The 17,916-nt window shown below is 45.2% G+C and overlaps 1 protein-coding gene and 1 pseudogene across 2 annotated transcripts in view; one reads left to right on the top strand and one right to left on the bottom strand.

The window, feature by feature from the left end:
* hecw2a (HECT, C2 and WW domain containing E3 ubiquitin protein ligase 2a) overlaps positions 1-17,916 on the top strand; it is a gene marked incomplete at both ends in the record, with an annotated part of 229,646 nt that overhangs the window by 49,528 nt on the left and 162,202 nt on the right. The gene's annotated exons all lie outside the window — the stretch shown is intronic.
* On the bottom strand, positions 2,561-3,265 carry LOC311225087 (Y-box-binding protein 1-like; annotated as a pseudogene). The gene has a single exon. The product of its transcript is annotated as a Y-box-binding protein 1-like (transcript).

The raw sequence follows: 17,916 nt of genomic DNA on the forward strand, positions 1-17,916 counted from the left end.
CGTAAGCATCTGAGGTTTCCCTCATTTACAGAAACGACGATTGTACAGTACATAATAAAAACAATATTCACAGAAATTTTAACACCAGAGTAAAAAATTAAAAACGTTTCAAAATAATTAAAAAAGATCAACTAAAACGATTATATGAGTTATATGAGTACTTGAGCGTCTTGCTCTTCGCCATCGAGATGTACCTCATCTCCAGTACCTACTGTACTTCATTAACGAAAAACAAATGCACCCAGCATCTGACCAGGCCCCGCCCCAGTGCCGTACTATAAGGCACCGGGCGTGGTCACCACTCGCCCTTCCTCGGAAAAAGTGTCCATCAGAAAACCCCTCACAAGGGACCTCAGGGCGCGCTAAGAGCAAGACGCTCAGCCAGTACTCATATAACTAGGTTATATACATAACCTATCGTTATATAGTCGTACTGGCGAATCGCGTCTTGCTCTTCGCCATCGAAATATGGGGACAGAGCAGACGCGAGGACCGACAAATGCACCCCCTGAGGACCCGTAAGCCCACATCAGGGGGGAGGGGAGTCCCGTCACCCCTCCTTCCTAGTGAACTCTAGTCAACTCCACCCAAGTGCGAAAAAGAGGGAACTAGAAACCTCTAAACGCACAGCACAGACGGGACCACGTGTGACACAACACCTTGTGATCCACACCCACACATCCCTGCTAACCCACCGAAAGGTGGGAAGCAGGGGAGGTTCCAGACCTCAGAACCGCCTGGGAGACAGAACCCCCGGTCCATGAGGTAAAACCTTATGAAGGGACCCAGGGAGGACCATGAGGCCGCAGCACAGATGTCCTCCACCGAGGCCCCTCCTAACAGGGTGGCAGAGGCCTCCACCCCACGAGTGGAGTGCGCCCTGACACCCCCAGGGGGGCCAGCCCAGCCAACGTGTAGCAAAGGGCAATGCCCTCGCACAACCAATGGGACAAGCGCTGTTTCGACAGTGCCTTACCAGCGCGAGAGCCACCGCAACAGACAAAAAGTTGATCGGTAGCCCTGAGGCCCTGAGTACGGCTGAGGTAAACCCCCAAGCCTGGACCGGACATGACAGGTGAAGGCTCGCCTCTAACTCACTAGCGTGAGGAGGGGGATGAAAACGCCTGAACCACAATATCCCCAGAGCAAAAGAGCTTCGGATATTTTTTGGCACGAAGACTGGGTTAGGCCTCAGAGTGGCACCGCTATCGAAACGAATAGACAGACACTCAGGCCGCATCGAGAGAGCACAGAGCTCACCCACGCGCTTAGCGGAGGTGATGGCCAGCAGGAACGCAGTCTTGAACGACAGCCGTTCCAAAAGCGCTTGCTCAAGAGGCTCAAACGGGGCCTCGGACAACCGACCGAGGACCAATCGAAGATCCCAACTCGGAGCCAGAGAACGTTTCACCGGCTTAAGGCGCCGAGCGCCAAGCAGGAAACGCTTCACAAGAGGGTGTCTTACACCACTCTTGGAAAATACGCCACCTACCCGCGTAACCCGCGATAGTGGAGGGAGCATGCACGTTCTGGATGGTACCAACCACAGAAGGATCCATCCTCTACAGACTCACCCTCTCACCAGCCAAACCATCAGCGGCTGGCCCAGCACAGGGAACTAACACAGAGACCTGTGCGCTTGAGAGAGGGCCCGCGATGACCAAGGAACAGGCCATGACGGGGCTACCAAGAACTGGATCAGGACCGGGAACCACACAGCTGCGCCCCGGTCCGGCGCGATCAGGATCAAGGACCTGCGCTCCTCAACGTACCCGCCCCAACAACTGACCTAACAGATGTATGGGGGGAAAGAATCCCAGGCGGCACGGCATCGGTCCCAGACCTGCCTGACTATGTCCAAACGTAATCCCCACCCGTCAGGGTGAGGACCGCCCCGCGACATCACACCCGTACCCACATTCACCCTGCCGGGGATGTGGAGAGCCCTCAGGCTGCGCAGATGGAGAACGCCCATAGCGGCATGTATGTTTACCATGTATAATGTACCGTGTATAATGTTCAGGCCTACCAGACCATGCAGCCTGCATGGTAGTTAGTATTGTCCAACAACACTCAAACCTTTGAGTGTCCAAAAGGTGATAAGTCCTGGGTTGATCCAGATCTTAATAAGAACAGTCCTGTCAGCTTTACAGTCCATTAGCACCACTGCAGCTGAACTGTCCTTGGTTAATGGAGAATCTTTTAGGAGGCCTGGAAAAATCCCCCCTTCCTCTCACAATAGCAGTAAGCAAACAAAACTCCATGAGGCATGATTCCAATCCAAGATGGCCCCCTGATGGTTAGGACCGCCCCTAACCACACCCATACCTGGAATCTTAAAGGTCAAGTGACCCAAATATGCTGACATTGGCATATCCTAACATATTGGGCCCACACTTCATTTATCAACACATTGACATCTTCTTCATAAAGTAACGCATGTTACACATCCCCCCCACCAAGCGTAGTACCACTGCCATAAAACATCTTCATGTTCTCAACATGCAAGGTTGATGGGTGTTAGGACTGCTATCCATGGCTACTCTGTAGTTCACTGACCCTAAACGTCTGAGAACTGTGGCTGGCCCTCTCCACTTTGGAGCAAGTTTTGCCATAAACATGGCCTTGGCATCAGACAGTGGGTGCAACTTAACCCATACCTCCTCTCCTACTCCAAAGTATGGCGGGTAGCGCCGTCTGCCTGGGTAGGAGGGCCTGCGCTGCTGTGGCTGCATGTCTCCCCCTGGGGCTCGGCGGCTCGCCCTCGCCATCGCTTTGGTAGTTCTCAGGGTATTCTCCATTGCGGGGTGGGCCCCTCCTGCGGGGGTAGCGCCTGTAGCGGTTCCGGTCAGCGGCGTACTTGCTCCCCTGGACTGGAACGCCTGCTGGGCCGGTGACGTTGGCCGCCTCTGCTCCCTTCTCCCCTACGACCACATCAAACTCCACAGTGTCTCCTTCTCCAACACTGCGAAGGTATTTCCTTGGGTTGTTCTTTTTTATGGCCGTCTGGTGTACAAACACGTCCTCTTTCGTGTCATTCCTGTTGATAAAACCATATCCATTTCCGACGTTGAACCACTTGACTGTCCCCAAGACTTTTGTTGTGATGACCTTCTTATCCGCCGCGGAAGCTTCGGCTGCCGGGCTGGACGGGCTCTCTGCGTCGTCAGCGGGCTGCGGTGGTTGTTGCGTTTCGGCGGCCTCGCTGCTCATGGTTACTGGTTGGTAATGGTGGTCTTGTGCCGGCGGTGACTCTCTAGTGTGTTTCCCGGTGCTAGATAGTAACCTGGACCGGCGGTGGTGAGAGCTGCTGCCTTCGGGCTCTCTGCTTTCCTCTCTCCGCTCCCGTTGCCGATCGCACTGGGCTATAGGGGTCGCTGCTAAGTACAGCCCCACCAAGGGCTTCCTCTTTAACCATCAAGTGTCGTCCTTTCTTCCTCCCGAGGGAGTTAACGGCGATCGTCCTGGTCGGAGTGTATATTCCACCGCAAGCCAGCAATAGTGTCGCGCTCTCCAGACTCCACGATGAGGTAAATAGAATCCAAGCAGCGAACGTTAACGCCGCCATTGTAGTAGTGGGTGATTTCAATAGCGCCAATCTGAGAAAGGTTTTTCCTGACTTCTATCAGCATGTGACTTGTAACACCAGAGGCGGTAACATCCTAGACCACTGTTACACGCAATTCAAGGGTGGCTACAAGGCTCATTCTGCTAGTGGCTTTGGTAAGTCTGATCACGCGGCCATTTTCCTTTCACCAAAGTACAAGCAAAGAATCAAGAGCACTCATGTAGTCTCGCGAGAGGTGCAGAAATGGGATTTGACGTCAGAGGAGACGCTCCAGGCTGCGTTTGAGTGCACAGACTGGAGCGTGTTCCGCGACACAGATAACATTAATGTCTACACGGAGACAGTGCTGGACTATGTTCGTACTTTGGTGGAAGAAACAATCCCCACTACCACAATTAGAGTTTACCCAAATCAAAAACCCTGGGTAGACAAATCCGTCCGTGAAGCTCTGAAAGCGCGCACCAAAGCATACAACGACGGCCTAGTGGCAGGCAACATGAATGACCACAAGGTGGCGCGATACAACGTAAGGAGGACAGTGACAGAGGCCAAACGGCGCTACAGGGATAAAATTGAACTCCAGTTTGAGCAGGCTCACTCCAGAGCTATGTGGCAGGGGCTCAAAACGATGACAGACTACAAAGGCACCTCCCTCAAACTGAACAGTGACATCTCCTTAGCAAATGACCTCAATACCTTCTATGCGAGGTTTGATGCTGGTAATAACAACACCAGCCCACAAGCCACGGCAATGGGGGGGGGGGGTCTGCTGCTGATGGAGACTCAGTGTTCAGGGTAACAGAGCATGAGGTGAGGCGGACCTTTAAAAAAGTGAATATCAGGAAGGCAGCAGGACCGGACGGCATCCCCGGCCGCGTCCTAAAAGTCTGTGCCGACCAACTGGCCCCGGTATTCACTGACATATTTAACCTGTCCTTAGAACAGGCTGTCATCCCCACCTGCCTGAAGAAGTCCACTATTATCCCTGTACCCAAAAAATCCAAGCCTGCTTGCCTCAACGACTACCGCCCTGTAGCTCTCACCTCCATAGCCATGAAGTGCTTTGAGAAGCTAGTAAAGGGCTACATCTGCTCCTCCCTCCCCATCAACATGGACCCCCTGCAATTTGCATACCGCCCCAACAGGTCCACGGAGGACGCCATAGCCCATGTGCTGCACACAGCAGCATCACACCTGGACAAGAGGAATGGGAACTATGTGAGAATGCTATTCATTGACTACAGCTCGGCATTCAATACCATAGTCCCCTCCATACTCATAGCCAAGCTCAGGGACCTGGGCTTGAACTATGACCTCTGCCAGTGGGTCTTGGACTTCCTGACGGGCAGACCCCAGGTGGTGAGAGCAGGCAACTGCACCTCCTCATCCATCACCCTCAACATAGGGGCCCCCCAGGGCTGTGTTCTGAGTCCCCTCCTCTACTCCCTGTACACACACGACTGTGTGGCTCAGCGGAGTAGCAACACAATCATCAAATTTGCTGACGACACAGTGGTGGTGGGCCTGATCTCTGCCAACGACGAGAGGGCCTACCTGGAAGAGGTCAAGGTCCTGGCGGGATGGTGCCAGGAAAACAGCCTCTCCCTGAACGTCAGCAAAACAAAGGAGATGATTGTGGACTTCAGGAGGTCGGGGGTCAAGGACTACAGCCCCCTCAGCATCGACGGGGCACCGGTTGAGAGAGTCAACAGCTTTAAGTACCTCGGAGCCTACATATCCGAGGACTTGACATGGACCACACACATTGACAGTGTTGTGAAGAAAGCACGACAACGCCTCTACTTCCTCAGGCGCCTAAGGAAGTTCCAAGTCAGTCAGAAGATCCTTAAGAACTTCTACTCATGTACAATAGAGAGCATCCTGACTGGCAACATCACCTCCTGGTTTGGGAATAGCACTGCACAAGACCGAAGCAGACTACAAAGAGTGACACGTTCAGCCGAACGCACAATTGGAGGGGGGCTCCCCACCCTCCAGAACATTTACAACAAGCGGTGCAGGGGCAAGGCTAAGAGAATCATTAAAGACTCCAGTCACCCGAACAACTGCCTCTTTGAACTGCTGCGGTCAGGCAAGCGATACCGGAGTCTCAAGGCGAGCACAGAAAGACTCAGAAGAAGCTTCTATCCCCAGGCCATCAGGCTGCTCAACGAACAATGAACACTACACAACAACAACCATCAAACGCACATAGCACACACATCCACACGCACACACTCACTTTAAACAAACACACTGTAGCACCCACTCCACACACTTTATAGCACACACTCACTTTAAACAAACACACTGTAGCACCCACTCCCCACACTTTATATTTATTGATGAAGGATTGCACTACAACTCGTACACCTTACTGTAAATTGTACCTAAATTGTACCTCATCCCATTTCTGCTTTGCACTATATAGTATTGTACATTAGTACACTGCATAGTATTGTATATTATATGGTAACTCAGTTACGTCTATTCTGCATCGAACATTGTACATATGTCTATACTGAACACTGTGACCTCATTTTCTACTTCTAATTTACATGCTATACTATGTTATTTGATACTATCTTGTCTAGCACAGTCTCTGGAGCGTAACAGTAAGAAGCATTTTGTATGAAAGTATTCTGTACTTCTGTATGACAACTATTAAAGATGGCCTTTGATGTTCATATTGGGAACCTACTGAGAAAACTTAGACCTAAACTGGGCTTTTTCTTCCGGTTAAAGAAATGTTTCCCGTCTGAAGCCAGGAAGAGAATTGTGCAGAGTTCCTTTCTGCCTGTATTAGACTATGGCGATGTAATCTATATGCATGCTCCTTCCTCCCTGCTTAAAAAGCTGGATTCTGCGTACCATACTGCCATACGTTTTGTAACGGGTGCAGGCTCTCGCACCCACCACTGCACTTTGTATCAGTCATTAGGATGGTCCTCTCTGTACCAAAGAAGACAATCACACATGTTGATTTTTATCCTTAAGTTATTGCTAGGTAAGCTGCCCTTATATATCTCCAGACTTCTGTCCTTTTATACTTGCTTTTTTAATACCAGACGAGCAGCAAATGGGATGCTGTTAAATGTTCCTTTGATGCAGTCAGAGCTTGGTAAAGCTGCATTCTCCCACTATGCTCCCTTTTTATGGAATACGCTGCAAGTGAAACTTTGTCTACAGGCACTTCCTACTGTGAATGCTTTTAAAGGTATGCTACGATTAGCCCTTTATGAAACATGTAACTGTTTTACCTGATGCTATTGTTGATGTGATTATGCTCCTTGCCACTGCACAAATGACCCTCTGTATTTATATTTGAATTGTATGTTTTTTGTTTAATGCCCTGTTTTATGTTGAAACTTGTTGTGTGCTGTGTTGGTCAGGACTCCCTGGAAGAAGAGATCTTGTATCTCAATGGGACATTCCTGGATAAATAAAGGATAAATAAAAAAAATTAAAATAATAAATTAAAGAAACTTGAACTTGAAACTTTTTATGCGGTGCAGCCATTGCCCCATCCCATAGTGGTGTGAGACCTTGTTCCACAGATTCGTGCTCATTATGCGAATGTTCAAAGGAAGACTCAAACTGGATCAGCTCACCTGGCTGCCACTGTGGAGGGTCTGGCCCAGGCAGTAGAGGACTTACTCCAGGCAGCAGTAGAGTATTTACTACAGGCAGTAGAGGCAAGGGCAAGGGTCTAGGCATGAAAGGCAGGGAACCTTGCTCCTCAGTTCCCATTTCAATACCACCATGTTCAAAATGTTCTGAAAAGTGAACAGATGGTGCATCATCCCGTACAGGAGTGCTAGTCCTCCTAATGGGGTTTTGTGGTTGGGCATTAAGCTGTTTGTCTCGTCTTTTCAAACACTCCACCATTGACTGTTGGAGGTTATTAATTTCGCTCTGAAAAGTCTGTTGTAGTCGTTGACATTGACGGTCAATATAATACCTGAGAATGTCATCTTGTCTGGTTGTATTTATATGGAAAGCCTGGATCTCTCTTTCCACAGCACTCAAACGTGACTGAAGCTGTGTAATGTCAGTAGCTACTTCGACTTCCCCCATCCCAGAGGTAGCAAATGCGCCAGAATGGATAACAGTGACCTCAGGTTGCCGTTCCTCACTACCCCCAGAGCCGTCATCATTCACATACAAGTCATTAGGAGTCTCAGCTAGATCCTGTACAGGATCTCTTCTTGTCACAAAAGGGCCAGCTGTGAAGTCTATAAGAGCCTCAGCAAGTTCTCCCTCTCCCTGGTCTGAGGAAACATCTTCTCCAACAATACTCCCTTGAATAGGAGAATGCATAGATGTAGCCATGGTATAGCAACCCAAAACTAACTAATCAAAACAAAAGCTTCTAACAACAACATAGAGAATATTTTCCACTGTTTTTTTTTAAGGTCCCTTCGTGGTTGCCATTTCTGTAACAAGCTTGATAATAATAAACAAACCTGTTCAGCTATAAAGAATGAGAGTACTGGAACAGTGTTAAATTCAAAGTGTTGTATTAACCAAAAAGAGGATCAAAATAAATGGAGCACCCCACAGCAACGTATGGTACAACAAAAATCATCTCAAACCAATAAGAACGGTCCTGTCAGCTTTACAGTCCATTAGCCCCAACATAAATGTTACCATGTATGTTTACCATGTATGTTTACCGTGTATAATGTTACCATGCCTATGTTACCATGTATGTTTACCATGTATGTTTACCATGTATAATGTACCGTGTATGATGTTACCATGTATGTTTACCATGTATGTTTACTGTGTATAATGTTACCATGCCTATGTTACCATGTATGTTTACCATGTATGTTTACCATGTATAATGTACCGTGTATGATGTTACCATGTATGTTTACCATGTATGTTTACCGTGTATAATGTTACCATGCCTATGTTACCATGTATGTTTACCATGTATAATGTACCGTGTATAATGTTCAGGCCTACCAGACCATGCAGCCTGCATGGTAGTTAGTATTGTCCAACAACACTCAAACCTTTGAGTGTCCAAAAGGTGATAAGTCCTGGGTTGATCCACATCTTAATAAGAACAGTCCTGTCAGCTTTACAGTCCATTAGCACCACTGCAGCTGAACTGTCCTTGGTTAATGGAGAATCTTTTAGGAGGCCTGGAAAAATCCCCCCTTCCTCTCACAATAGCAGTAAGGAAACAAAACTCCATGAGGCATGATTCCAATCCAAGATGGCCCCCTGATGGTTAGGACCGCCCCTAACCACACCCATACCTGGAATCTTAAAGGTCAAGTGACCCAAATATGCTGACATTGGCATATCCTAACATATTGGGCCCACACTTCATTTATCAACACATTGACATCTTCTTCATAAAGTAACGCATGTTACAAGTGACCCAGCATTATAGCATTTAGTATTAGCAGCGCGCTCCAGGATAACCTGGAAAACGTCCAACTCAGAGGGACGTTTACCCAGACATCCTGCCCCTGGCGCCGATACACAACTCGGTTGTCTAACAAAACAACAAGCAGCATTACTAACACCAGCGTTAATGCCTAGTGGCACAGATCCTACCTGAGTGTGAGGTAGCTCGATAGCTACACATCACACGCCGTCCCTCTGTCTGCTGTCAACAAGACGAGGAGACCCCAGTACAGACTCGACGCGGAGATGCATCGAAATGCATCCAGCTGCAGAGTCGCAGAACCCATACGAGCGCTGTCGGAACATGCCGAAGATTCCAGGGGTTGGCAAATCTCCGGCGAATACTCAACATTGCGCAATTTCTCTATACTTTTCATAACGCTAGTTCACAGGGTGCAAGCATCCGCCATGATGGAAACGAAATAGAGGAAGGGCGAGTGGTGACCACGCCCGGTGCCTTATAGTACGGCACTGGGGCGGGGCCTGGTCAGATGCTGGGTGCATTTGTTTTTCGTTAATGAAGTACAGTAGGTACTGGAGATGAGGTACATCTCGATGGCGAAGAGCAAGACGCGATTCGCCAGTACGACTATATAACAGTTACAGGTAGTCACACAATGGTCTGAAATCATACGTTTAAACATTCCAAGGGAAGGGAAAACCTCCAATTTCAGCGTGAGTTGAAGGACATTCCATGAGTTAGAGGCATCAAAGGAAAAGGCTGACTTCCCTAGCTCAGAACAAACTTGAGGAACCCTAAGAACCATCCAGTCATTCGATCGAGTTGAATAGGTTCCAATATTCCAATCTAACAGTGAGGAGATATAAACAGGTTGTTTACCAATAACGGCTTTAAAAATAAATAAATACCAGTGTCTGTTGCGCCTTTCTGCAAGAGAAGGCCAACCCACCATATCATACAGGACACAATGGTGAGTATCATATCTGTCACCAGTTATAAATCTGATAGCTGAGTGATATGCAGAATCCAGAGGTTTAAGAGTTGATGCCACAGCATGCCTATAAATTACATCACCATAGTCCAAAACTGATAAGAAGACTGATTCCACAATTATTTTTCTACTAAATAGAGGAAAATTGGATCTGTTTCTGTACAGGAAACCAATTTTCTGTCGCAGTTTAGAGGCAAGATTGTCCACATGGAACTTAAATGTTAATTTCTCATCAAGCCACAGGCCAAGATATTTATACTCGGTGACTCTCTCTATACAAGAGCCACTGACAGTAGATATCCTCACATCATCAAAGTTAATATTCCTTGCTCTTGAAAACAACATAAACTTTGTCTTACTAGCATTAAGAATCAATTTAAGACTCGTAAGGGCATCCTGTAGAGCATAAAAGGAACGTTGCAATTTCTCAAAGGCCAACTGTACAGAGTCTGCAATACAGTACACAATTATGTCATCAGCATACAAATGGGCATGACATCCATACAAAGAAGAAACAATATCATTAATATAAATTGTAAAAAGGACAGGACCCAAAACTGAACTTTGTGGCACACCTTTAGTCATGGCCAAGAATTCAGATTGTGCTTGACCTAACTTCACACACTGCCGCCTAGAAGATAAATACTCCTGAAACCAGACACAGGCATTATCATCCAACCCAATGTTAGATAGTTTCTTTAGAAGTAAGTAGTGATCAACTGTATCAAATGCTTTTGATAAATCAACAAAGAGGGCAGCACAATGTTTCTTCTTATCTAATGCTGAAATAATGTCATTTGTAACCAAAGAGATGGCTGATGTTGTACTATGTTTGGCTCTAAAACCAGATTGTTGAGAACTAAGTATGGAGTTAATTGAAAGGTAACATTTAAGTTGTTTACTTAGTGTTTCCAGGCCTTTAGCTAGGCAAGGTAGCCTGGAGATAGGACGATAATTATCTAAGTTATCCCTATCACCTCCCTTATGTAAAGGAATCACCCGTGCAGATTTCCAAACTAGAGGAAATCTACCTGATGAGATAGAGATTAAAAATATAAGTCATCTGTTCAGCGATAACTGGTGCAGCCAACTTAACACTTTGGGTGCCGGCCAGAAATCCGGAAAATGAATGTGGATTGCCAGGATTCCTGGGCGATTTTAGCATATCTCATGATCTTAGCGGAGCTATTTCTTTTTTTTTTATCCACTTTTTCTCCCATTTTCTATATTTTCTCCCATCCCAATTTCGTATCATCCAATTCAACCCTCCCCTGTCACGAATGCTGTTTCTTGCCTCCCACAAGCCGGCTGCAATGTGGACTAAGTCATACATAGCACAAGTCCCCTCGACACTTCCTGATTCTACTGCGCAGGCGCACCAACCGACCTGTAGGAGTCGCTGTCCACAACGCCCGATCCCCACCCATCAGTTTCCCACCCCCTAATACGGCCAATGTGTATTAGTACGGACGACCAGCTAAACTGAAAGCAAATGTGGAGAGCGGGGCTCGAACAGGCAAGCCCAGCGTCTCCAGATTTCATGGCGAGCGCCTTGCCCACTACGCCACGTAGCCGCCCCTTAGCGGAGCTATTTCTATATTTTATATTATAACTATGGGGAAATGGTTTGGCTCATTTGACGATGACAAGTTGATGTACACAATGAAAAAAACCGTTTGTTTCTGCATGTCTTCGTTCGTTCACAATTACAAGTAAAAAAACGTCAACAAAGGGTAAAAATACAGGTAAATTCTTTAGAACAGGAGTTACAGGCACTTTTATGAAAGGTGTGCCGCCGCGCCGGCCGGGGTGATAATAGGTACTGAACGTGTTATAAAGCAATTTAGACTGAGATGGATGGATGGATGGTTTGATTGATAGATTGTTTGATAGATTGTTTTATTGGTTTGATTGATAGATTGTTTTATTGTTTTGTTGGTTGTTTGATTGATTGATTGTTTTGTTTGATTTTTTGATTTGAAGTCTTTATTTCGAACATGCAATGAATACAACAAACAATAACAAAAAAGAAAAACAACTCAATCTGCATGTTCGAAAAGGAGTAGGAAGAAGTATACACTTATTTAATCCTATTGTTTGATTGTTTTATTTGTTCTTTGATTAATAGATTGTTTGATAGATTGTTTTATTGGTTTGATTGATAGATTGTTTTATTGTTTTGTTGGTTGTTTGATTGATTGATTGTTTGATTGTTTTATTGGTTGTTTGATTGATAGATTGTTGGTTTGATTGATAGATTGTTTTATTGTTTTGTTGGTTGTTTGATTAATTGATTGTTTTGTTTGATTGATTGATTGTTTTGTTGGTTGTTTGATTGATTGATTGTTTTATTGGTTGTTTGATTGATTGATTGTTTGATAGATTGTTTGATAGATTGTTGGTTTGATTGATAGATTGTTTTATTGTTTTGTTGGTTGTTTGATTGATTGATTGTTTTGTTTGATTGATTGATTGTTTTGTTGGTTGTTTGATTGATTGATTGTTTGATTGTTTTATTGGTTGTTTGATTGATAGATTGTTTGATAGATTGTTTTATTGGTTTGATTGATAGATTGTTTTATTGTTTTGTTGGTTGTTTGATTGATTGATTGTTTTGTTTGATTGATTGATTGTTTTGTTGGTTGTTTGATTGATTGATTGTTTTATTGGTTGTTTGATTGATTGTTTTGTTGATTGTTTGATTGATTGATTGATTGACAGTCCGACTGACTGACAGTCCGACTGACTGACAAACTTGAAATGCAGTAATACTATTATATCGATCAGGTGGGAATATATTGTATTGATCAGGTTAGTAGATATTGTACCGATCAGGTATTATAGATCATGTGCATGCAATAAACAAAAAAAAAACATTTAGACTGTTTCTCATTCATGTACTGTGCATAATCTGCTCCTGTGTTGTAGACACTGTTGCTCTGTACCTACCTGTTTTCCAATTTATTCGTCCATACATGATAAACACATTCATAAAGTAATAATATCTTGTATTGATAATATATCAATTAGTTTCACCTGGAAATACTACTACCTCATCAACCACCATGCCTGGCGCTAATGAACAAGTAAGTTATAACTACTGGTGTAGGTCCAGAAAACATTATTATAAAATACAGAATACTTTACAATGCAGAAAACTTGAAACTTTGATGAAATGAACATTTTTATTGCAAAATATGTTCAATAAACTGGGTGACAAGTCATCAGTACCAACCATTGTTGCTGTGCATTAGACACATATGCTGGTAACATTCACAGTATAAAATTATGGTAATTTACCAAGACAATACCTTATAAAAAGTGAACACTGGCTGATGATAACCAACCATTGTTTCAGTGCATTTAGGAGTTTGCTGGTAACATTCACAGTATAGGATTATGGTAATTTACCAAGACAATACCTTATAAAAAGTGAACACTGGAGGATAATCAACCATTGTTTCAGTGCATTTATAAGTTTGCTGGTAACATTCACAGTATAGGATTATGGTAATTTACCAAGACAATACCTTATAAAAAGTGAACACTGGCTGATGATAACCAACCATTGTTTCAGTGCATTTAGGAGTTTGCTGGTAACATTCACAGTATAGGATTATGGTAATTTACCAAGACAATACCTTATAAAAAGTGAACACTGGAGGATAATCAACCATTGTTTCAGTGCATTTAGAAGTTTGCTGGTAACATTCACAGTATAGGATTATGGTAATTTACCAAGACAATACCTTATAAAAAGTGAACACTGGCTGATGATAACCAACCATTGTTTCAGTGCATTTAGAAGTTTGCTGGTAACATTCACAGTATAGGATTATGGTAATTTACCAAGACAATACCTTATAAAAAGTGAACACTGGCTGATGATAACCAACCATTGTTTCAGTGCATTTAGGAGTTTGCTGGTAACATTCACAGTATAGGATTATGGTAATTTACCAAGACAATACCTTATAAAAAGTGAACACTGGAGGATAACCAACCATTGTTTCAGTGCATTTAGAAGTTTGCTGGTAACATTCACAGTATAGGATTATGGTAATTTACCAAGACAATACCTTATAAAAAGTGAACACTGGAGGATAACCAACCATTGTTTCAGTGCATTTAGAAGTTTGCTGGTAACATTCACAGTATAGGATTATGGTAATTTACCAAGACAATACCTTATAAAAAGTGAACACTGGAGGATAACCAACCATTGTTTCAGTGCATTTAGAAGTTTGCTGGTAACATTCACAGTATAGGATTATGGTAATTTACCAAGACAATACCTTATAAAAAGTGAACACTGGAGGATAACCAACCATTGTTTCAGTGCATTTAGAAGTTTGCTGGTAACATTCACAGTACAGGCACGTCACATGAACTACAGGGCGTATCTTACTTGGTCTCTCGCATCGATGACTGCATTGTCCATTGATAAATGGATGAAGCGCCAGATGATCTGTGGACCAAAAAATATCCAATACATGCTTCCAAAGTATATAAATAAGAGGCCAATGGACTGCATTAGAAAAGTGTGGTATGTTACCTACAGTATATACTTTTATAAACTGGGTGACTGTCAGCAACCATTGGTTCTGTGCAAACGGTAAAAATGAGGGGGGAAAAAGATAAATAAAAAAATAAACTATATACACACACAATGCAAATTATGAATGGAGTCGATACAGCTAGATCGCTAACATAACGTCTCATCTGCAAGTGGTCCAAACATGCCTATGCAATATCGACAACCGTGGCCCAAATACATGTGTTCAACGCATTTGTCTTGTACAGAAAACAGTGCAACTACCCATACACTATACTATACTATACTATACTATAATATACTATACTATACTATACTACACTATACTATACTACTCTCAGCTAGCTATACTATGTACCGGTACACATGGTTCTGTCTGTATCACACAATGATGGATTATTTAGAAGTAATCTGTACTTCTGTGTGCCGGATTATTTAGAAGTAGTCTGTACTTCTGTATGACAACTAATAAAGAAACTATTTAGAGAAATCCCTCTTTGTGTGGTACAGAGCGAAGCATTTGTTATGATGCAGGGGGACTTTGCACGATGTGCAAAAATATCTGGTCTCACTCCTGATGCCACGCCTACTGCAGACCCGACATTTCCTACACGGTAGCTTTCGCTTGGGGGTGGCTTTGTATGCAACCATTACATGCTTCACAAAGCCACCCACTAATCTGCTCTGCGGGTTCCCCAGTGGGGCCCTAGGGTCATCACGCCCCACCTGCTCAGCCCCTGCCTCCTCCTCATCCCCACCCCCTGCCTCCTCCCCTGCCTCCTCCCCTGCCTCCGCCTCCGCCTCCATATCCGCTGTCACCCCAGGAATCTTCTTCTCCAGACCATCTGTGTAGGTCCGCGCCACAGCCCTGGTGAACCAGAAGAGGTTGTAGTAATGCCCTTGTGGGTGCTTTTTTTTGTACAAGACAAAAGCGTTGAACATACATATTTGGATCAGATACATCACAAACTTTTTGGTCCACTTTCCAGTCTTACGTGTAACCGGATAGTACGAGATATTTTGATCCAGCTGATCGACGCCGTTCATGAATTTATTGTACGCCATGATTGATGACGGCTTGAGCATCTCCACCCTCAGCGCTTTGCCCTTCTTCTGCTTCTTCCACACCATCGCCATTTCCATGGTGTCCTCGTGGTAGCTGCTGATGGTCTTCACGATCCTCTTATCGCGCCATGCCACGATCAGGACCTCCTTGTTGTTGACCGCAATGCGCTCCCCCACACCGATGTCACGTTTGGTCACGTTCTTGATGATGGCTGGCTCCCCCCGGTGCTTCCTGAGGGTACCACAGACGTCGGTCCTCAACTGTTGGAGCCTGGCGGACATACGTACCGAGTTGTAGAAGTTGTCCATGTACAACGTATGTCCGGCCCCAGACAGACGTCCAACCAGACCGACGACCGTGTCCCCCAGGAGCGAGCCTTCCCGACAATATGGCTTAAATGCAAAGCAATATCCTGTGCGTGATTCGCACAGGAAGTAAGACTTGCTGCCATAGCGGGTGGGCTTGTTGGGGTTGTAGACCCTGAAGGTCAGGCGGCCTCGCCATGCCATCACCCCCTCGTCAATGGCGAGCTCACATTCAGGCTGGTACAGGTCCTTGCACCTCGCGTTTACATGGCCGACTACAGGGCGTACTTTACACAATTTGTCTCTAACTTCCAGGGATGTATTGTCCGCAAAGTGGAGGAATCGCCAGATCAATTGAAACCGGTTGCGTGGCATGGTCTGCGAGTAATATGGTGTTTACATCATGTCGTCAGTGGTCCACATCTGGTCCACGCGAGGCTTCCGCAGGACACTGCTAAGGAAATTGAGTCCAAGGAACTTCTTCAGCTCCTTCAATGTGAGGGGCTTCCAAAGCAGTGCCCTGCTACTGGTTAGCGTGGGGTCCAGCCGGGCAATGGACTGATCAGCGTAGAGGTTGGTCTGGGCAACAATGGAATTCAGAAAAGCATCCATCAGGAACAGATCCATCCATTTCGCAGGCCGGTACGATTTGAGTGCCGCGGCGTCCTGGAGCAACCCCGGTTGGGCTGTGAAGGGGATCCTGTGAGGCACCCAGCCCTCACGAGACCAGGCATTCTCCTCTTCCTGACGGATCGCAGCCCTGCTCTTCGCTCCTCCGCGTCGCACGCCACGACCTGTCAATTATACAAATATACTATAACACCCCTACTGTAGACAAACATTCATATGCCACGTAGTTACAAACTGTGTGTGAGTGAATGAGTGAGTGTGTGTGGGGTTCAGATGTCAGAGCTGGACGTGGTGTGGGGGTCAGAGGTCAGAGCTGGAAGTGGTGTGCAGACTGAGGCCAACTTACCGCTCTTAGATGTGCGTTTCCGCCCCGCAACGGGTTCCGGCATGTCCAGACTAGCATCCAGTTCTAGAATCACATGATGTAATACATTACACTAGGGCAACGTATTGTCATTGTATTTACATGATATATATATATATATATATATATATATATATATATATATATATATATATATATATATATATATATATATACAGTGATGCCGGTAACGCGTTACTAAGTAACGCGTTATTGTAATCTGATTACTTTTCCCCGAAAATAGTAATCTAACGCGTTAATCTTTAAAAGCCAGTAATCTGATTGCAGTTACTTGTCCAAGTGGCTGTGCGTTACTATTTCGTTACTATCTCATCATAAATTCATAATGCAGGCGGAATGCAGTATTTTATTTCGTTTTCGACAGTCAAAAATACATTTTTGAGCTGTTTTTCTTATTTGGGAGTGACGTGGTGTGGCAGTGAAAGGGTTACACAAGAATGTGTCCCGCGGCGTGACTGGACTCTCTGTCTGTGAGTGACTCTGCTTTGGCCCAATCACATTCCCCATCCACAGTCTGCGAATCAGAGGCAGAGTAGGGCGGGTCTTCACAGCACGTCATGTGACATATGCGCCAATCGTGTGACAGCAGGGCTCCGTTGCATTCGTCTGAGAATTCCACCCCAAAACGCTTACAGGAAAAAAAAACGCGGCTTATTATTATTACCGAGGCGCGCGGCTTATTATATTATTAAAACAGCTACTTGTGGGCACTCATAAAAACACTGTGGTCTACAAGTTGTTTAGCGAGAGGATGGTGGTAATGTGCTTCAATAGAACAATGGATCAATGCCATGTCAAAACTCGGCTCCGCTGATCTGAAGGGCTCCGCAGTACACACACAGACACACACACACGCGCGCGCGCACACACGGGATCGCAGCAGCCACACACATTTCCACTGTCCAATAGACAAGCGCCCTTTTCGACCGCATGACATTGTTCAGAAGGTCTCGGTCCGCCTCTGTGTGAAAGCAGGCGAACCAAATGAAGAATGCAACAATGTTGCAACTTCACCCCCAGAACCGCA

This window comes from Notolepis coatsorum, assembly GCF_963971535.1.
Source record: "Notolepis coatsorum genome assembly, chromosome: 3".
Classification (NCBI taxonomy): Eukaryota; Metazoa; Chordata; class Actinopteri; order Aulopiformes; family Paralepididae; genus Notolepis; species Notolepis coatsorum.